This window comes from Lygodium microphyllum, chromosome 23 (assembly GCF_053477565.2).
Source record: "Lygodium microphyllum isolate KBCC chromosome 23, Lygodium_microphyllum_v1.1.10, whole genome shotgun sequence".
NCBI classification, from domain to species: Eukaryota; Viridiplantae; Streptophyta; class Polypodiopsida; order Schizaeales; family Lygodiaceae; genus Lygodium; species Lygodium microphyllum.
In genome coordinates this window covers 30993681-31016811 of record NC_141157.1, presented here as the reverse complement: position 1 = coordinate 31016811, position 23131 = coordinate 30993681, and positions in this window count along the sequence as shown.

Sequence of the window (23131 nt, the reverse complement as noted above, 5' to 3'; positions counted from 1 at the left end):
TAAACAAAGAAGTTGGGGGTAAAGGCACATGTGCTGTAGTGGGAGCTCATGCTCAACCGCCAAGACCCACGGACCGCTTATTGCTTCAAGCGTTTCAAGCGAGCTCTAATGGCTATCTCTCACCTAGTTGACGCACCGTCGATCCTACGAGTGTAGTGATCTTACCTTGATGTCGATGTGAGTAGCCTCCTCCCTCGCACACCTCGGTAGCTCCACGATTCTTGATGCTAGCTCAAGCATCCTCAAGCCTCCTCCATCTCCAAGCTCCATCCTCCATAGTCGTGCGAGCGAAAAAAGAGAAGAGATGAGAAGAAGAGAAGAGGAGATGGTGAAGAGCTTCACCCTCTTGATCCCTCACTCCCACACACTCACTCCCTCACACTCTCACACTCCCTCTCTCAAGAGCACACACAAGCAAGAAGAAGAGAAGAAGAGAAGAAGAAGAGAGCTCTTGTTAGCCACACACCAAAGAATGAGCTTCCATTCACTTTTTGAACTTTATATACAAACCCTAAAATCCCATGGACACCCATCCCCTTTTTTACATGACCGGCCATTGTGGCAATGTCTTTTTTCCATTTTCCTCTTCTAGCCTTATGCCTCTAGTCTATGCCCGTCTAATATTTTACAATTGGCATAGGAGGGAGCCTGGCACTCTTTTACAAGAGTTTTCTAAGTTTTTTGAGGCGCCTTTCATTTAAGATTGCGCCTTTGGTCTCGGCTTAGCTTCTAGAGGTCGCCTACATGTCTTTGCTCTTCTTCCATGCTTTTTTCGCTTTTTCCTTCATTTTCTGCCATTTTTTGCCATCTCGACTTGGGGTTAACATTACCCCCCTCCAAGACGAGTGCTAGTCCCATAGCACTTCTGTGTTGTTGTAGGGTGGTAGGCACTTGGGCAATGATGGTATAAAGGGAAGGGCCACATGTAGATTCAGGTGCGTGTGGAAGCTGATGTTTATCAAGGAAGCCGGATGGATAGCGAGTGGTTGACAAGGGCCTCCAAAGTTGGTGGTTTGCCACTTGTGTGATGCCTGAAAGGAGAAGGTGCAGTGCTCTTCCTAAGGGGAGTGTCTACTTTACTGTTGTAGTGCAGTGTGCTCGTGCTAGTGGAATGGGGAGGTGGGTCTACTAACCGCAGTCAAGCCTGCGTGATGTCCCACACTTGAGGATCCCATTTGTGTTAAGGGAGGTGCGGTGCAAGTGGCTTAGGGTGACAGGTCTAACCATAGGCGAGTGTTAGATCCCTAGGTATGTCCTGCCCTTGATATGCCCTAAGCATGAAGTGGGAAAGAAAAAAGGGCTAGGGGGTTAGGAGCGGAGCCGGCCGACCGAAGCCACAGGGCATGCCTAACTTGAGAACCCCTAGGTATAGTGATAGTGCTCTATGTGGTGTTTAAGTGCTTCTGCAACAAGTGAGTGCTCGTGTGCTTTTCCTTTCCTGTTATTCTTTTTTTTTTTAAAGTTGCAGTTGTGAAATGACAGCCAGGCCTAATTGTCTTCATCTGAATGAGGAGGGGAAGGGGGTCGGATAGATTTGCTCAAAAACTGGTAGCTCTGCATGTATCCTTTCAGATTCATGCGGACGTGGAGAGAAGTGGTGGAGAGGAAAGGGTGATTGCATCTAGTGAATTGGCTTTCATTCATATCTTCTAGGAGGGCTAGGCAAAAAGAGGGGAGGAGACTAGCCCTCATCATAAGACGAGCCATGGAGTCAATAGCGTTAGGGTCAAAGAAGAGGGGAGGTAGGCCGCACTCTTATGGAGTCGGGTCCTGCTTAAGGAGAAGCTTAAGTAACCTAAGATAATTACATGTTGTTACAAAGGCGGGGTCAGGGCATGAGGAGAAATCCACAAGAAAGTGTGTCATAGAATCATCTAGGCTTTCAGAGGTAAAGAGAAGGGCATGCTCGAAGGATACTACATTAGAGTTATAAATAATAGGGAAGTCATACTGCCCGTGGAGGGTGGCATCAAAATCCACACCTACCCTTCGAGGGTATGCCATGTAGGTGGGGTTGTTCCACTCGAATGGCAGGGTGTTACAAAACGCCATCCAGGCAAGCATACTGATGTTGCATACTCACCTCCTCCATAGGGGTTGGCTTTTGTAGCCCTGTACAGTGTGTGGGACTTCAAAAACTTTGTTCTACCAGTAATCAGCCACTTCTGTGCCCCAGGAGGTCGGGGTTTTTTCTCGCTCTTCTAGCCATCTTTGCCCCAACCGGCCACCAATCGTGATCACCTCATCCATCACCTTGAGCGGCAAGACCCTCCGCATACTATTGGGTAGGAGAAAACTAAAGGTGAATGAATCCTTTCCTTGTTCTTGTATCTCCCACAGCACCAATTCTGCGTGGAATCCCACGGGGATATCATCAAGGCAAGGTGGGAGGGGTGCGGATGGCAGCACGACTGATTTGGCTCTCAACTGTTTCCTGGCTTCCTCTACTAGCTTTCTGCCTCTTTCCCTAGATGCGGCTTGTCTTTCCGCAGATGGGTCCTCTTGTGGTGGCTCTTAAGATTGCGGCGAGGGGGGTTGTGGGACTACATCCTCCCTGAATCGGTTCATGTCGATCTCAAGTTCTGCTTCCTCCCCCTGCCATTCTCCCTGTGGTGCTTCCTCTTAGAATCCGAAGGCGTCGATTTCCTGGGGGGTTAGGCCGGCTAGCAATAGGTATTTCTGTTGCTCATCCAAGCTCAGCCTAACCTCCGCAGGTAGGGGTGGCATCTGCAATCCAGCATGTAAGGCTCTGCGTGCGATGCTGAGCTTTCTTTGCGTCACCTCCAACAACTCTTCTTGTGCTGAGTGGGTGATGTCCATGATGGTGTCGAGGAAGGCTTTTTGTTGGGCACCGAAGGCCACTTGGGCAGCTTCTGCCTTGCTCTCTACAATGATTTTCTCCTTCTCTACCAGAGCAAGGTACTGTGCCAGTGTCTTCACCCTCTTTTCATTGTGCACAGCCCACTTCTCTACTCTTTTGTTCATTTCTTCCATGCTCTCTCCTTGCTTTAGGGTTAGTATCATGAGTTTCTGCTCTTGGTCCTCCAACTCCCCGACCAGCCTCCCTTGCTCTTCTTTTTCAGAGTTTAGTTGATCTGTCAAGCGCTCAATTTCCTCTTGCTGCTCCTCTATGTCTTGTTTTCTCTCCTCATCTCTGGCATTCAGCTCAGCCACAAGCACATCAACCTGAGCAGATTTCGTAACGAGCTCCTGGTATTGCACTATCAGGAGCTTGTGCTCTCTTTGCATCTTTACTAGCTCCTGTGTTTCGTTTTCAAGCTGCTGTCTCCAGTGCTCCTCCCTATCATCCTTAGCCTTCATTTCTTGTTTGAGATCTGCGATCTCCCTTTGTTGCATGGCTATCATCCTCATTTTATCCAACTAGAAGGCGGCTACTGATTCCTTCTCACCTCCCAACTTAGCCACGGCTATCTTGCGCTCCTCCTTAGCTTTCTCCAATTGGGAGAGTATCTCGACGACATACTCGTCGTAGTTAGCCGATGGCATCATCGTTGTGTGGACGGGTGAGGTTGAGGCTTCTACCTTCTGCCTTTTAGGATCTTGCCTAGATTCCGCATCAGTAGCTGGCCTCTTTTGTCCTATGGCCGTGGTTCCTGTGCTCTGTCCCTGGGCCATCTCTTTGTTGATGAAGTATTGCATCCATACCACAAAATTTGACACGTCGGCACTGGTCAGGATGCTAGGGGTGATGGCAGTGGGTTCAGTGGAAGGCACCAGGAGGGTAGGAATTGGATGAATTGGGGCCTTGCCCTTGCCCTCAGTGACTGCAGGCGGTATGATCTCTGGCACATGTGTGCTAGACCCTAGCCTTTCTTCTCTCTGTGGGCTCCAGTTCCCCAATTCATTAGCTCGGCTTTGTTGCTCAATGGACCAGCATGTGGCTTCAGCCAGGTCCTCTTCCTCCTTCCTTCTTAGTTCTTCCTCTTCCTCATCCGCCTTTCTTCTCTTTTCCTTCTCCGCTTTTCTCTGCTCTTCCTTCTTTTTCTATTTTTCTTCTTTTTCCTTTCTTTTCTTCTCCTCTACTTCCTGTTTCGATGCCTTCTTTGCTTTCTGTAATTCTTCTTTTTCCTTCTCTTCCTCCTGTCTCTTCTTCCTCTCTCTCTCCTTGGCCTCTTTTAGGGACTCTTTCTTTGCCCTTTCCAAGTCTTCTCTCTCCTTCTTTCTACCTTCGTCATCCTTCTTCTTTCTCTGTGTTGTCTTCTTCTTGGGCTTCTTGGTTGTCTTTTTGCTTGTCTGTCCTTCCCCTTCTTCCTCTGTCTCAGTTCTATCGGTGGACCTATCCTTGTCCTGGTGAGGAGGTGACCTCTCTGGCGTTTCTCCTTCTCCTTCTTCTGCATCCTGTGCTTCCTTCACTGCCTCCTGGATGAGCGCAGTCAAGACACCTCCATACCTGATGAAGGAGGCTTTGGAGGAGGCTTTCTTTCTTTTTGTAGCTTTAGAGGCTGGAGATTCTCCTCCTACTGGCACACTTCCTAGGGCCAATGCTTTGGTTGCCTAGTCGATCATTTTTTGCACGTACCCGTTCTAGCCTACTTCGTCTAGGGTATGGGCTGCTACATTCTCCAGCACAGGTACGCTAATTCGATGCATCAATGAATTGTAGCGCTGGCTGGAGAAGAGCACATGTATCAGCTTAGCTTGCATCCTGGCTTCTGCGTTGGGGATATCTTGGATGCTTATGGTGTCATTTGTGAGCACATCTTCCTTCTTCATTTTAAGCATGGCATAAACATCCCTTTTCTGTTTCCTCTCCGTCTTTGGCTCCAACCCCAAAGCCTTCTCCACCAAGGTTGGGTCTAAGTGGACCTGTACCTACTTTTCATCTTCTCCTCTACCCACCATCATAGTACCACATTCTCGATCTAGGTTGTACGTTCTGAGGAACTCCATGTACTTCAGGTGGTCCGGCTCCTATGAGAACTTTTCAAGATACTTCATGAGGTTGCATTGTTCAACCACCCTCCTAGCTGCTTCCTCCTTGGCCACCACAACCTCTATGTTGTGGATGGTTCAAAATTTAAGCTGGCTGAAGACGCGGTTCTCTAGATGGATGTGGTATTGCTCCCTTTCCTCGTTTGTGAACGGGAGTCGATGGGCGCGGTCTTACTGCAACATTTTATGCTCCTGCCATAAATCGTAACTTTTATTAGTGCTTTCCACATATTAATTCGCTGATTGCTGGAAAAAAAAAACTCTATGCTTTTTGAATGAATTCATTAAGAAGCAATGTAGATTTTCCTTTTTAAACTTGGACTTTTTGCCCTTTACTTCAAAGTTTTCATGCCCATTTTCCTACCCCATCCGTTTTTTCATAATACATGTTTATGTTTTTCACTGATTTTACTTTGATTTATCCCCTTTGATTCATTTCTCATCTGATTCATTTCACCTTACCCCCTCCCCTTCCTACTTGAGAAGAATCCTTCCTAGGATTGAGGGTCAAAAGGTCAAGGGCTTTCGGCATGGTGGTGTAGGAGTTACTTGTGAAGGAGCCAAGTATAGAAATTTGGATTGTATTCCAATTGAGCTTCGCGGTCCAAATCAAAGGGTTGAATTCCCACGTGCGTGATGTATGTGAGAATATCTGTGAGGAAGTCACCAGAGTCGACACGGCTAGCAATGTGTAACTCTTCCTCAGTCAACAAGCGATCGAGGTAGGGGTGTCCTTTGATGTGTTCTTCCATGGGTCAGCCACGAAGAGTGGTTAACACTCTATACGAGGTGGGCCCGACGTAAGTGGGATCATACTCTATTGTTTTGATGGTGTGGCGTTGCTCAGCGTTGGTCATTATGCGACATCTTTCAACTTCCCATTACAACCTAAGAGCATACCATTGCCTCAAGAAGGGTGATCCAGTATCAGCGAGTTACGATAACTCTGTGATTTATTGGTTGGTGATAGCAGAAGTGGTTCGTGGATCGTATGACATGATAAGGCGTTGTTTGATGGCTTGCTCCTTGGAGATTTCACTGTTAAGCAACTCAGCAGCGGAGCGAGAAGCTTTTGTGAACGCGAATTCAAAGGTTTCCCAAGAGCAATGCATATTTTGCACTTCAGTTGCAAAGGGTTCTTCTAATAGACCTAAGTCTAAGTGGTCGTAGCTTAGCGCGTGTGACACAAAAGTATCATCTAGTCTTTTAATACAATCCACCACGTCATCCCCGGTGTCCTCAGCGAGGTCAGCGGCTAGCTCTAAAAAGGATTTTCGTTCATAGGAGGGCGTAAGGCCAACAGGTGGTTGAGGTTTGACAGAACAAGAACTTTTGACAACGAAGATGGGCGGTTGGGAGGGTTCGTGATTTTGTGGTTGGGCCACTTGGATGTTGAGTGGATTAGGAGCAGCCACGATGGATGGGCTGCTGCATTCAGGTTGGAGTTGGGGAGGTGGATTGACTTCGGTGGGTGATGACTCTTGTGACGGAGCCTGCGGTTCGGGCCGGTAGGCTTGTGGGACTCTCTTGGGCTTAGTCATGGATGAGGCGAATGGTTGTGGTTCAGGAGAGCACTGCGGCTTGTGGTTTTGAGGGTTTAGGGAATGTGGTTTGATCAAGTTTGAGGGCGGTGTATGAATGGTGCCTTTGGCTGTGTGGGCCTTAGTGATCTAGAGCCAAGTATTTCCCTCATAGTAGCCTTGCGCATGTAAGAGGGCTTTAGGGACCCATCTTTGCTTGATCATGCCGCGCTTTCTGTGACTGCGTCTTGGCTTCCTAGGGTTAGAGTTTTTGGTCTTATGAGGATAGAAGTATCGACTCCTAGGTGGCGGTTGTGGCTACTTGGGCTTCCATTGAAATCTAGGCTATTGAGCCTAATGCTTTGCTACTGTGGGCTATGATTCCTGAATTCTGGGAGGTGGTAGCCACACACTACCCCCCTCCGTAGATTTGGTCATGGAGAATTCAATCGGTGGCTTTGCGGACGGTGATGAAGTCGCACAGCCCTTGCTGAAAGCTGTGACAATGCGAACGTTGCCTATTGCGAGGTGGATGCGCTGCAACTCATAATCAACATTGCAATGAGTCTGCTTTTTGAAAGTGTGCCCCAACAACGACTCCGTGCCTGCGTCTTTAGCATTTGGCAACACGTAAAAAATCATTGTGACAGTCTAATACTCAATAGAAATGTCTACTTTGCACTTGCCGAGGAGTGCGTAGGAATGGGCCCCATAGGGGCTTAATTTAGCATTCGTGGGCTGAAGTGGTGGTCTGCCAAGTTTGGTCTGATGATCGTGGGTTAGGACATTGAAGTCTGCTCCCTCACATCGATCAGAGCATTGAAAGCGAAGGTTTGTTTTGCAGTGACCGTTATATGGAGGTATGTGGGCTATACGACTTCCTCATCCTCATCATCAATCTTCATGATTGTGGCCACTCGTACTTTGATAGGCGGTTCTAACATCGGGGGCTCGTGTAAAGGATGGGTGGGAGGGTAGTACTTCTTGACACAACTGCCATTAAAGAAGCCTATTCCCTCATCGTCTAAGGTTTCGAGTTCGACATTGCCTGTGCGGCTAATCGCACGAACTTTGAAGGGTCCAAGGCCTCGAAATTTCATTTTTTGTTTATGTCCCTTAACGGAGTAGAGGAGCACTAAGTCACCCTGTTCAAAGTCATGCTGCTTGACATGCTTCTCAAACCAACTCTTGCGACGGGCCTTCTCACATATAAGTGCATGGGTGGCTAGAAGACGGGTCTCTAATAGGCGTTCAAGCTCAACCAGGCATTGCGTCCATGCCTCCTTCCCTTCCCATCGTTCTTGAAGGGCTATTCTCAGGCTAGGAACAAAGAATTCTAAGGGTAGGATTGTTTTTGTTCCATAGGTCAGCCAGAACGGGGTTTGGGATCGATAGCCGTTTTATAAGCTGTAGGGTAAGCCCACAAAACCGCCATAAGTTTGTTGTCCCAGTCGCTACATGAGGCTGAGACTACTTTGGTCAGGACATTGACGAGAATCTTATTCGTGGATTCTACCTAACCGTTCGCCTGAGGATAGTATGGTGATGATTTACGATGGATAATGAGAAAGGTGGACATGAGATGCACTATCACTTCGTTGATGAAGTGTGTGCCTTGGTCACTGACCAGTTCGATGGGGCAGCCAAATCACGAGATCACTTGCTCCCATAAGAACTTGGCAGTCGTCCTAACGTCATTTTTATGTGTGTCTCTTGCCTCTACCCATTTTGTGAAGTAATCCGTGGCCACAATGATGTACTTGGCTTGTGAGTACTGCGCTGCAGGACTAATGGGTCCTATGAAGTCGATTCCCCATTTTTCGAAGGGTTGTCGAGCAATAATTGGGGTCAGCTCCATCTGATCCTTGCGAATCAGGACTTTTGTCTGCTGGCACTCATCACAATGCTTGACGAATCACGTGGCATCGTGGAAAAGCATGGGCCACCATAGTTGAGACTGCAACACCTTCCGTGCTGTCGTGTCTCCGCTAAAATGTCCTCCCCCAATGCCATTGTGTGCCTCTGAGAGCACATCGTGCATCTCATGCTCACATACGTATCTATGCAACAATCCGTCTTGCCCCATCCTATAGAGTTGTCCTACAATCAGCTGATAGGACTGGATCTTAAGGATCAAGTGCCTAAGTCGGGCTTTTTCTATTGATCGCTCAGGTAGTCCATGCTCAAGCACTTGGACTATGTCATCCGCCCAATATGGCGTTAGATTAGACTTAAATAAATCTCTCTCGCTGGACAGGTGGAATAGATGGGCATCGGGTAATTCATCAACGATGCCTTGTCCAGCGGTTTCTCCCGTGGAAATGCGTGACATATGGTCAGCCATGTAGTGCTGTTTTCCTTTCCGCACAACCACGGAGAAATCGAATTCCAAGAGTAGAAGGAGCCATCGAGCTATGCATCCTGTAGCACAAGGTTTGTTTACTAGATAGAGCAGGGCTTGATGGTCCACGAAAAAGATGAAGGGTGTGGCCAATAGATAATGTCGGAATTTCTTCACAGCGAACACCATGGCAATTTACTCTCTTTCTGTTGTCGAGTAGTTCATTTTCGTCTTAGTGAGTTGTCTGCTAGCAAAGCTCATTGGATAATCTAAGTTGTGCTCACCAAGTTGGCACAACATTGCCCCCACAGCAAACTTAGAAGCATCAATGTGCACGTGGAAGGTAATGGTCCAATCTGGGGCTCGTAGAATTGGTGCTGTGGTTAGAGCCTTTTTCAATACTTCGTATGCTCATTGGCATGCCTCGGTCCAATCAACATCTTATACAATGGTCTGGCGATCAACACATAGTTCAGTACAAACCGCCGATAGTACCCCGTATGGCCTAAGAAGCATTGAACTCCCTTGTAATTAATTGGGGGTGGAAGGTCAACAATAACCCTGACTTTTGAGAAGTCAGTGGCAATGCCGTTCTTCAACACTACGTGCCCTAAGATGCATCCGTGCTTTACCCAAAGCTGGCACTTTAAGGGGTTCAAGGAGAGACGATATAAGTGACACCTTCAAAGTCTATGCAGAGGTTGTCTAAGTGTCCGATCCATGTTGAATGGACACACAGGTCATTGACAAAGACTTCTAAATCCTTACAAAGCATGTCCTTAAAGATGGTGCACAGGAGGCGTTGGAAAGTGGCAGGGGCATTAGTTAACCCGAAGGGCATGACTATGTAAGCAAAGACGCCCCACTCAGTAGCAAAGGCGGTCTTGTGCCGTCCGCAGGATGCACTTGCACCTGGTTGTACCCTGAGAAGCCGTCCAGAAAACTGTAGGCTTCCTTGCCTGCCACCCTCTCAAGCATGTGCTCGGTGTACGGAAATGGATAGTTATCCCTCTTCGTAACAGCGTTCACCTTCTTGTAATTGACATACACTCAGATTTTTCCATTCTTTTTCATCACGATGACTATGGGTGATATCCAGTCTATGTGCTCAATTTCGTAAATGAATCCCGCTCTCATCAGCTTGTCAATTTCCTCTTTGACAGCATGAGCGTGTTTTGGATTCATAGGGTACAGTCACTACTTGACTAATGTTGCATCTGGCATCATGGGTATGTTGTGAGTCACGACACTTGGATCTACCCCCTTAAGCTCTTCCAAGGACCAGGCGAATACGTCTATGTACTCTTGCAAGAGAGCAACAAGACTAATTTCTTCTTCCTCAGTCAAGTAGTCAGCAATGAAGGCTGGTCGGGGTGTTTCCCCTTCCTAGACCAAATTCACCTCCTTGACCTTGGCTGATCCCTCGATCGGTTCGTTGGTTTGTCCTTGACATTTGGCACCTAATAGAACTACTACCCTATCCCCTTTTTTGAATTTCGTAAAGTGCTTAGGGAGGTCCTGCGGTTTTCGTTGTTCTTTCGTTCGCGTATCCCTGGGTTGTTTTACCTTTTTCTGCCTTAACCGTCTGTGCCTCAGGTGGACGGGTAGGTCCCCTGGCGGCCTAGGGATTTTTGGATCACTATCCAAACTAACCTCCGACTCAGAGTCAAACTCCCCATCCTCGCTAGAAGAGGTAGTCTCCCCTGGTGGATGCAGTTCAGATGGTGATTCTGTCCTAAGGACTCATGTCATCCCTGGCTGGGCTAAGCCTGCTTGTTCAAGGTCTATTGCTCCTATGTGTTCCAACCAGGCGCGGTCACATTCCCTGTGCATGACCCCTCGCTCTATCCTAAAGATATTTCTTTTCTGCAGCTTGGAGTCTGATCGTATTTGCTCTATTTCTTATCCTTCAGTGTCGTATTCTACAGTATCTACTTCACCCTCAGTTCCATCACTGAAGGATTGGCAGTCTTCGTATTCGTCATTAGAATCCCCTTCATCAGACTGCTCAGCATCTCTTAGGGCTTGGTACACCTCTTGTCGTTGGTCAGGGAGTAGGGCTCAGTTATACATGAGGTTTAAGTCATGCACCCTGGTCTATTGCCACTTGGATTCACCTAAGAGATCCCGTAGTGGTTTGAAGTTTGTAGCTGAATTGCCAGCGAGCTTGTCTGTCAAGTATTCCAACATCTCCTTGAGTTCCCTTTTGTTAGTTGGGACTTGGAAGTTGACACGCTTAGGCTTTCCCCGAAGGGTTCCTGCCATCATGCAGACTGGTACGGAGAGTGTGTCACTAGGCTTGCCGATCATTTTGATGGCTTGCTCATACGCCTCATGATCTGAGAATGGCAGGTCGATTGTAGCAAGAACGTGCATCCAATCCCGCTCATTCTCTGGGCATGGGATATACTTGGTCAAGGGCCCGTAGGACTCCTTGATCTGAGTGTCACCCTTGAGCATAGCAGAGATGGCGTCTAGGTCGACTGGTGAGGTCTTCCAAGTATCCATCTCTATCCTTACAGCATCCGTTCTATTGCCAAGGAAGATCAAGCCATTACCCCAATCTTCGATGACTCTAGCGTTGCGCATCCAGGGTTGGCCTAGTAGGATATCGTAGTCCACTCCTTCATGACTATAAAGTCAACAGAGAACTGGATGCCTGCAATCTTCACTATCCAATTCTTAAGTACCCCGAATGGATTTACTCTCATACCATTTGCTAGTGTGACATTAAACCTAGTAGTTTCAACAGGCGGGTTTCCCCAAGTCTGAAGCACTGCGTGGCTAAGCACACTAACCCCAGCTCCCGTGTCTACGATTCCCTTTATTGTTGTGTCACCTAGGGCTAGGACCGATAAGACTGCGTGCGTCTCAAAACCTTCCTAGAAGGCATTGACGTGCAAGGATTTAGGCACAGAGTGCAGCGTCAAACTCGGTATTTGTGTTTCTGTGTCATGGTCTTGAGGGTCTGTCGTGACCTACCCTCGTGACCCTTCGACCCACTGCTTAAGATCTTGCCATAGGGTAGGATGGTGCCTAAGCAGATCTCCCAGGCTAAGTGTCACAGGGGTAGTCACTAGCGTGGTCAGGAGATCGTTGGATACTCGTCTCTCCCCTAGCCTGGATTATCCTGGCCAATGGCCGTAACTGATCTGCGGCTCTGCAGCATCAAGGCTTGGTCTTAGCGGCACTACTTGTGGTGCGATTGCTTCTGTCGACTTAGGTTGAGGCAGTGATATTGGCGTGATTACACTGGAGAGATCATTGATCTCGTCCTCTATGATGGGCTCAACGTCCTTGAGATGCTCTTGAGCCTCCTTCACCTTTTCTATGGCCTCTAACTGTCACTTCGAATGCGGGTATTCCCCTACCTTAGCGCTTCCCTTTTCGGCCGTCTTAGGGGCTGAAGTCTCTGACTCTACGTCTGAAACCTTCTTTCCAGCAAGAAGAGTCGCAGCACTCTCGATTTTTAGTGCGACCTTAGCTTCCAATCTCTTCTTTTTCCACCTGTGGATTTTCTTCCTTGTCGAGGCTGCGTCAAGATTGCTAGGTCCTGGCAAAGAGATGCCGGCCTGTTTCATTTGGGCTCAGGTCATGACCCGCAATGGGATAGGTGTGGCCTCCCCATCGAGGTTTTCGACACCAAACAACCCCAATGGGACAGATGGTACGTTGGCTGAGCTAGACGATGGCTTTCGCTTTGGGCAATCTATGAAGAGATGGGTAATTTTGCACTCTGCGCACCTTTTGTCAACCTTGTCTGTGTTTTGCTGCTCTCTTTCAGGGCAGCGTGATGAGACATGACCAAGTTGACCACAAGTCCAACAGATGATTGGATCATGCGTCTGCCCTCCTAGGCCTCTACCTCGTCCTCTTCCTAACGCCATCACTGGCACGGGTCGATAGTCCATGAGGACAGCGTTGCCCTCTGTTGAGATGACAAGCTTTACAGATGTGGACATTGATGATGGACCGCCTGGTTAGATGGATCCACACGTCAACACTTAGCACGTCGGTGGTCATTATGACTCTCACATGGCCATTGACTCATTACTTATTATATTCAGGTTGTTACATCTATTTACAGCTGGCATAGTTATAGCGTCAGTCGACTAGTGTAGTCGGTTATGCATTGTTTGACTTAATAGGCCACTTTCCTTTATGTTGTATCTTATCTATACTTTGTGTACATTGTAAAGTGTGTGGAAGAAGAAGAAGAAATCAGCAAGAAAACGTTTTGGCATCCATCTCTCTTCTTGTCTCTTGAGTGAACTTCTCCTTGTGCATTCTGTGTGTGTTCGGTGCAGCATCTTGAGTAAGTCTCCCCACCACGCGATTCTTGACACCCTCTTCGTCATGCGAGACGTAAGGGTATATGTAAGTTTCTTCCTCACTTGGCTCTTCCATGTAGTGGACTGGAGCATCACTCGGTGCATGGGTCACGTAAGGACCATGCGGTCTAGGGATGCCCATAGGATTTATTTCCATCCTAGGAACAGCTGGCTTCATATCGTTAGGCGCGGGAAGGGCCAATGGGGCTCCCCTTCCAAAGAATGTCTGCGGCCTGTTCGTTAGGTAAGATTGGCCGTAGGGTTGCGAGTACGGAAGTCTTCTTGGTAATCTACAATGTGCGACGTCATGGCCAAACCTACCGCAGTTAGCACAAGGTCTTGACCTAGGGTCTTGACACTCGGCCGATAAGTGGTTTCTACCACAGTACATGCATTGGACATGCGGGCACGTTGGTCGTCTCAACATGTCTTGCAACTTGGCTGATTCCATCTTGACATCAGCCAAGCCTTGGTTTGTCTCGGTGGCCTTCCCCTTATCTTGGAATGATGGGATTGATCACTCACTAGAGGCTGACGCTCTCTCTGAACCTCGCGAGTTGGCCTCCTCTACGTTCGAGCTCCTAGAGCTCCGCTCTTTCAGCTGATCATCGACTCTGATGGCTTCCTCAAACACTCTAGCTACCGCATCTCGCTGTAAGCTTGAATTGCCTGCCAAAGCCTTAAATAACTCCTCGTCTCGAATTCCGCTGATGAATACAGTCGAAACTGCTCTTTCAGTCGGTCGCTCGCCTAGAGGGATTCTCTTGAAGAGACTCCTCACATGGGTTATGTAGTCACGGATATCCTCCTTCTCTTTCTGCTTGACGTTCATCAAGTGTACCAGTAGGTTATCAGAGTATTCGGGCTCGGCGAATCTCTTGATGAAGAGATCCTTGAGGCCATTGAAGTTGGCTTGCTCTACAGCATCCAGGCTCGTATACCATGTCCTACCCTTGCCGCCTAGGCAAATCCCGAACGCTTGCGAGTGTTGAGTTAGGTCGTTGAGGCCATTGGCTTCGCAGACTTGCTCAAACTGCTCAGCAAAGCTGTATGGGTCGTCATGGGGCTGGTACTTGTCGAGTTGCTTGGCAACGATCGGTATTTTGGACTGGCTCTTTGAGCCTTGGTTCACCCCTAGTCCTGCGAGTAGCGATGTCGCTAGTGCCGCGGCACTTTGTTCTACAGCCGTGTTATCTAGCAGTCACTTCATGAGAAGCTCGCTCAACGTCAAGTCGCCCTCTAGGGCTCTCTCGTGATCTGTTCAGTTCCTACCTGCTAAGTTTAACACTCGCTACACCTCACGCAACTCCGTACTTTGCCTTTGCTTCTAGCCTGCTGATCCCTATTGTATTCGACTATGCCTTGCAATGCTTTATGGGCTAGCTTTCTCTCCTCTTCTAGATCTGTGATGATAGCATCTGCTATCCTACCGCGGTGCTCATACCGGGCGTGTGCGTCGTAACTACTTAGCAACTCTACTGAATAGCATCTGGGAAGACATTCAAATTGAGTTCCTCATTAGACCAGCGGTCTGAGCTTTCCTCTGCCATTGTCGAGTTGTCTTGCTCCACCAAGCTGTTGATCAAGTTCAGTAGACTCGTTAAATCCACGTCGTCGGCGCCCCTTGCTTGGTCCTAATCTACGCTTTGATGGTTTGTCTATGTCTTGGGTCCTCTCCTATTGGTGGGTTCCTTGAGTGGTTTATCTAAGTGAGTTCCTTTAGTTATTGAATACAAACCTCAATTTATGATTACTCAGTGCCTGTGTCGTTTCTCGTGCACTTGTGCTCAATCAGGCTTTCAGCTTTCTTAAGTGTACTTCAAGTGTGTAAATTCAATGTGAGTGCAACAAGCAATTCCTCAGTGTCTTACGCACTCTCGCTTGTTTCGGGCCTGATAGCCTTGTAGATCGATTTTCTGGCCATTTTGTTAGGGTTTAGGGTTTTTCTCGCATGTCGCCTTGTTCGTTTTCGGTCAGTTAGGTTTTGCAGCTCAGCGGTTCACGTCTAAGTCCTTGGGTCTTGCAACTGCCTACTTCTAGCCGCTAAGCGGCTGTGCGCTACGATTTTTTCCTATTACGTGTGCCAGAATCAAGTTCTGAGCAGCCGAAGGGTCTCGACAGTTTGCGCTGTTGGGTATTAGCCGGGTCAGATTAAATTTCTGAAAATTTTGATAAAAAGTTGCACTTGGACCAACCGGTCCGAATTGCAGGGTCTGAGTAGGTCACTCGGACGAGCCGAGGCCGAGGGCCGAGGGCCGAGGGCCGAATTTCAAGGTTTGACTCGAAAAATTTTGATTCAGACGACCGAATGGCAAATTCAGACAAGGTGATTCGGACAGGCCGAGGGCCGAATTTGAGGCTCGAACGGGTCGTTCGGATGGGCTGAGCCCAAATGTACCACGTGGCCAAAAGTTTGACTCGAACAGTTTGGGCCGACTAGGGTTTGGGCCGAGTGGGCCAAGGGCCGATTCTGGGACTCGGCCCAGAAAAGGCCAGTCAGAAGGGCCGAGTGCGGCACGTGTAAATAGCGCGAACACAAATCTGATCGATTCACAAGATATAAGTAAGCACAATGGCCATGCACTTCCAAATCCTATCTAGGGGAGTAGAGGGAGAGATTCATATACTTGAATGGGCCGGTAAGCGCGTCGGTGATGCGATCGAATCGATGCGGGCTAGAGCTCTCTCTCTCTCTCTCTCTCTCTCTCTCTCTCTCTCTCTCTCTCTCTCTCTCTCTCTCTCTCTCTCTCTCTCTCTCTCTCTCTCTCTCTCTCTCTCTCTCTCTCTCTCTCTCTCTCTCTCTCTCTCTCTCTCTCTCTCTCTCTCTCTCTCACATTGAAATGGCACAAATGAGCTCTCCCTTGGCCTCCTGGCTCTTATACCCCTTCCCAAGTGTGGTGTTGATGCCTCCAATCACTCACTTGCTGATCTTAGGCATCACTAGCGAGCATTTTACCCATTTTTGCACGATTTTTGCCATGTTTTGCCCTGTTTTGAAACATTAAACCCTATCCTTATCCAATTCGATTTCCTAATTCTAACCTACGCTAAATGCAACAAAAATCGAAGGCAAAAAACTGAAATAAAATCTCCATGTTTTTCAATCATCAAACAACCAAAATATCCCAAAATGCTTACTTGTTTTGAAGATCAAAAATACCCAACTTCCTACCTATCTCAAGCTCCGTTTCGGGGATGAATCCCCTACTTCGATGCTCGATATGAGGCACACAAGTGCTCAAGCTTAAATCCGTTGGTCCCGGCACAACGGAACCAAAATGTAGTGGGAGCTCATGCTCAACCGCCAAGACCCACGGACCGCTTATTGCTTCAAGCGTTTCAAGCGAGCTCTAATGGCTATCTCTCACCTAGCCAACGCACCGTCGATCCTACGAGTGTAGTGAGCTTACCTTGATGTCGATGTGAGTAGCCTCCTCCCTTGCACGCCTCGGTAGCTCCACGATTCTTGATGCTAGCTCAAGCATCCTCAAGCCTCTTCCATCTCCAAGCTCCATCCTCCATAGCCGTGCGAACAAGAAAAGAGAAGAGATGAGAAGAAGAGAAGAGGAGATGGTGAAGAGCTTCACCCTCTTGATCCCTCACTCCCACACACTCACTTCCTCACACTCTCACACTCCCTCTCTCAAGAGCACACACAAGCAAGAAGAAGAGAAGAAGAGAAGAAGAAGAGAGCTCTTGTTAGCCACACACCAAAGAATGAGCTTCCATTCAATTTTTGAACTTTATATACAAACCCTAAGATCCCATGGGCACCCATTCTCTTTTTTACATGACCGGCCATTGGGGCAAGGTCTTTTTTCCATTTCCCTCTTCTAGCCTCATGCCTCTAGCCCATGCCCATCTAATATTTTACAATTGGCACAGGAGGGAGCCTGGCGTTCTTTTACAAGAATTTTCCAAGTTTTTTGAGGTGCCTTTCATTTAAGATTGCGCCTTTGGTCTCGGCTTAGCTTTTAGAGATCGCATGCGTGTCTTTGCTCTTCTTCCATGTTTTTTCCGCTTTTTCCTTCTTTTTCCACCATCTCGACTTGGGGTTAACATGTGCCTACACTGCCCTGTATTTACTATACACATCATGATCGCACACATGTACACTATAGTTGGTGGGTGCCCATCATTATCTCTTTATTCTTTATTCTTTCAATTACTATTGAATAAGGGTAGATCAATCACACATTGTGACTATTGAACCTCCCACATATTGTCTCCCCCTCTCTCTCTCTCTTGCTCTTTGCTCCATCTATAATAACTCTTGCTTTTGCTTGTGTGTTTCCACTCGGGCTCTACCTTTTAGCTAGTTTTAGAACAAGCATTCGAGAAGCTTATTCATCACTTGCTTTGGCTCGATTTCAAAGCTTTAGCTCAAGGTTTCATGGCAACCATTGTTTCTTCCTCTCGAGGTGTACATTAAGTCTTCCCTTCTCCTAGCTTATTCGAGATTGCTCTCGACTTGTCAAAGAGCTTTCTAGGCTTATATGATCCTTCTCCCAGCTTATTCGAGATTGCTCTCGGCTTGTCAAAGAGCTTTCTAGGCTTAGATGATCCTTGATGAGTGCTTATTGAGCTGAGAAGTAGCCATGCTATCCATTTTGAGTGGACACAGAGCAGGCTATGGAAGTTTCACCATACTTTCATATTTTTTCTATAACTTTTGCATATGATATTAAATTTAGGTATCTATAGCTAGAAACGAAGAGTACAATGAGAGCTACAAATCTAAGTACTCACAAAGTTGATTCACTGCAATTTCCAAATCTCTATTTTACACAAAATAGAAAAACTTTCGTTTGGATAGGAAGTATTTGATTGGTTTATGTTCTATTGATGCTTATGGGGAATGTTTGCAATGCTTGAATGATGAAGGCTTTTGGCCTGAATAGAGCTTAATTAGCTAAGACATTGAAGTGTTTATTACTGTAATAACAGTTTGGACAGCAAGCATACAACAATGAGCTTCATGCTTTGAATGTCTATTATACATACATTGTATTTCAAGTATGCTACATGTCCATGGCGATGTCTAACTTTGATGTATGAGCCCGGATATGGTTATGACATGCTTTGGAACTTGGATTTGAGCTACATTTGATCTACTTGGGGTTTGGTCAATTGCTTTGAGCTTTTGTACTTACTCACTTATAGGTATTAAAGCTTCATTGGATACGTATGCTCTCTGATGCATTTGTAAGTGCTTGGGCTTCCTAGATGCTTTGATGTATATGTCTTGAGATTTGCTTGCTTAGTTTGCATTTTGAGATTTGCCAATGATAGTCGTTGGTATCGATGATCGATGCTTAGGTACTACTAGTTGCATTCTTTGTATCTTGGTTGCTACTCGAGTATCTCTAGCAATGGGAGCCTTCTTTCTTGGCTATTTTCCCATAGCTGGCTTGATGCACTACTATAATGACAATTTTCAACTTGGAGAGCAAACATTGTACTTTAATAGAGTTGATGGACAGCTTTATACTTTGGTATTCCCACCTATTTTGGTTGAGTTTTGGGGGCTGATTTGCTATCATTTACAACATCCCATTCTCTTGGATTTTGCATTGGTATACTATCATTATGGCTAGTTCTTTGAATGATAGTACTATTTTGAATATTGAATATCTTAATGGCACAAATTTCACCTATTTGAAGACACAAATAGAGCAGGTAATGTTCAAAAGAAGCAAGTTAGGCCATTGAAAACTAAGAGTATAAATCTCAAAGGCATGGATCACGATTGTTGGGATGAGTTGGATGAGCTATGTAAATCCACCCTTATACTATCATTGTCTAAACATGTTTATTTCAATGTTGTTGCACCTAAGGATAATGCCTAGCAATGATGGGAAAAGATATGCAATCTTTATGATAAGCAAAGTCGTTCATCGCAAATGTATTGGTTGAAACAACTTATGAGCCTTCGCATGAAGGAAGGGACTAATGTATCCACACTTTTGAATGAAATTCATTTGATTTTCAACCAATTGACCTCATAGAGCATTGAGTTCAAGGATAATCTACATCCCTTGTTCTTGCTTGTGACACTTCCTAATTCATATGGGACACTTTTCATGCAGCCATGTGTGTTAATATCCCTAAGGATGGCTTGAAACTCTAGGATGTTGAGGGTGCTTTATTCATAGACAAGATAAACATAAAGAATGTGGATGTAGTCCACACTTCTCACACATTGACTGTTAGGGGTAGACATGATGGTAAGAGCGGTAATGGCCACCATGGTAGAGACTCACAAAGGTCTCAATCTCGAGGGTAGTCTTACAATAAGTCCTGTGGTTGTAAGTCCTCTCTGATATGTCATTATTGTGGGAAGCATGGTCATATTCAATCGCAATGTCATAATATGTGCAATGATAATACAAAGAGAAATGCAAGAGTAAAGCATAGGAAAAGTTTGAGGGATCACAACATTGTCCCTAGCAAGTCCAATGTAAAGATTGAAGAGTGCAGCTTGAGTCAGATGATATATACATCTTGGTAGCTTCCTCTCTTGACACTTCTCAATTAACTTATACTTTGTTCACATATTCTCAGTGTTGGTTGCTTGATTATGAGGCTTCCTTTCATGTTACCTTGCATATGGATTGGTTTCAGTCCTATTGCACCATGACAGGTTCTATGAGATACGCTACCTTGCATAGGGATCGATTTCAATCCTATTGTAGAATGATAGGTTCTATGAAACTGGGAAATGAGTCCTATCATAGTATGATAGGTTTTGTGATATAGATTACCTTGCATAGGGATTAGTTTTAGTCCTATCATAGCATGACAAGTTCTGTGAGACTCGGATTGGATATTATTGGCATTGCATGTCTTGCTCTAGGTGCCAAGGCTAGTAGCCTCTATCTTTTATTTGTATCCAGATCTCTTGTTTTGGATGTGGTTAATATACCACATGTATCTTTATGGCATCATTGCCTTGGTCACATGTTTCGAAAGGAAATGAAAACGCTTACTCGTTTGCAACATCTTCCACCTCTTGATTCCAAATGTTTTTATTCTTGTGATCATTGTCTTTATGGCAAGAAGACTTGCAATTCTCATAAGAAGTTTGGCGTTACGCACTTGGGTGAGCCTCTGGATCTTGTGCATTCTGATGTATGTGGTCCCATGTCCTATCCATCATTGGGTGGCACGAAGTACTTTGTTAAGTTCATTAATGATTATTTGCATAAGGTCTGGGCATATCCTATTAAGAAAAATTAAATCTCTTAATATCTATCTTTTAGCATTGGCTTGCTCTTGTTGAGAACCACTCTAGGTATAGGCTAAAATGCCTAAGGCCTAACAATGGGAGTGAGTATGTGTCTAAAGCAGTTAAGCAATTTTATGAGAGGGATATTAATTATTAGTTGACTTCCATGTACATCCCACCCTAGAATGGTATTGCAAAGCACATGAACAAGACCATTCAGGAAAGAGTCCGCAATACACTTAGTCAGGTAGGCCTACTGTAGCATTTTTGGACTGAGGCAATTATTGATGCCATGCATTTAATAAATAGATACCGATGCACTACTATTGTTGTTAGGTTCTAGAGAAGGTGTGGTCTAGAAACCTTCCTCATATGTGCATCTTAAAGACTTTGGATGTGAGGCTTTCTACCATGTATCCTAGGACAAATGCAATAAGTTGGATCATAAGTCAGTGAAATGCATCTTTCTTGGTTATAGAGATGCAAATGAGATGGGGTATTACATATGGAAACCACAAGCTTAAATCTTATCCACGCAATCATAATGTTTTTTTCCATGAGAAGAAAATGCATGAGCAACATGAGCATGTAATCAAGGTATGCATGTTGGTCTTTCAAGAGCGGCCTTCTATTATTGTATTGCCACCTAGATAGCATGTACCTAGTGTTCCAATGGCCCATGATCATGACGTTAGATAGGATGTACAAGCCCCACTACTTTTTTTGAGATTGTCTACTAGAGGTAGACGTTAGCCTAATCGCTTTGTGCCCTTGATGGACTATGTTATGGTAACAAATTCCAATGAATCCCTTATGAGGAGGCCATGCATAGAGGTGATAGTCACTCTTAGGAGAGGACCATGCAGTTTTAGTTTGATTCACTGCAAAAAAAACATACATGGGATTTGGTTCCTTTGCCTAGTGGGACACATGCATTGCCATGCAAGTGGGTGTACAAGTTGGAGAGTACCCCTGGATGCCCTAAGCCAACATACAAGGCTAGATTGGTTACTAAGGTTTAAGCAAGAGCATGGTGTTGACTTTGATGAATTCTTTTCTCATGTAGTCAAGATGACTACACTACGATTAGTTTTGGCTTTGGTTATGCAGTTAGATCTAGACCTTTATCACATGGATGTCAAAAAGACTTTTATGTATGTGGTCTTGCATGACGATATCTATATGCAATAGCCTGAGGGCTTCATGGAGAAGGACAAAAAACATGTAGTGTGCAAGTTGAGAAAGAGCCTTTACAGCCTCAAGTAGGCACCTAAAGAATGGTACCATAAGTTCAATGCTTTCATGTATTCACATGGATATACTCGTAGTGATATGGATCCATGTTTATACACAAAGAGAAGGCCCATGATGGTAGCCTTGTTATCTTGGTATTTTATGTTGATGATATGTTGATTGCTAGGAGAGCTCACGATGAGCTAGATGCTTTGAGACTCAGCTGAAGAAGAGCTTTGAGATGAAGGACATGGCGCAAGCCTCATGTATTCTTGATATGCACATCATGTGTGATCGCTCTAAGGGATTCCTTTACGTGTCATACTAGTCGTGCATAGAGAAGCTACTTGAAGGATTCCATATATGGGATGTTAAGCCTATTGGATGTCCTTTACCTTCCAAAGTGAAGGTTAGTCATGTTGATTATCCACAATCACATGAGCAGAAGGCCAAGATGGCCAAGATCCCTTCTACATCTATAGTGGACAATTTGATGTATGCCATGATAGCCGCTAGCTGTGACATAGCATTTGTAATGGGACTTGTGCACACTATATGGCTACATCTAGCTGGCAACATTGGGACGTTGAGAAGGATATCATGAGGTACCCGAAAGACACTGCAAATATGTACATTTGCTATGGTGACCAAGATACTACAATCATGGGTCACACTGACTCCAACTATGCAGACCATGCAGGCAGTACGAAGTTGACCTCTGGATATGTCTTCATCTTTGATGGACGTATTATTTCTTGGATGTCTAGGGTATAGAAATGCATGGCCTTGTTTAGTAATACTGAGGCAAAGTATATTGCATCCCCATTGATGCTTGCAAGCCCTATAGTTAGGCCCAGACAGTGGTATTACTATTACTCCTAAACTACATTTGGATTCTATAAGTGCTATTCTATTGGCCAAGAATCCAGCCTTCCATATGCGAAGACAAAGCACATTGAGATGCACTATCACTTCATCACGGAGGTGGACAAGGATAAGTCTACTAAGCTTGTCAAGATCTCAATCAATGAGAATCTTGCATATCTACTCACTAAAAGTCTCTCAACATAACCTTCTGCCTTCCTTAGGAAGATAATGGGTGTAGGATGAGATGATGTCTATTCCTCATCCTATTGTACTTTATGTACATTTGGACTTTGTCACTTTTCTTGTTCTCTTCTCACTCGAGGTGCATTCGTCTTTAAGTGGGAGGTTGTTGGGGAAAAAGATGCATGTGCCTACGCCACCCTGTATTTACTACACGTACCATGACTGCACAACTGTACACTACAAGTGGTAGGCGCCCATCACTGACACCTTTTTGTTTATTCTTTCAGTGACTATTGAATAAGGGAAGGTCATTCACACATTGTGACTGTTGGAGTTCCCATATACGGTGTCTCTCTCTTGCTCTCTTGCTCCATCTGCCATAGCTCTTGCTTTGCTCTTCCTTCTGCATGTGTGCTTTCACTCAAGCTCTACCTTTCAAAAAAATATGTGAGACTAGCATTGTACTCTCCCCTTG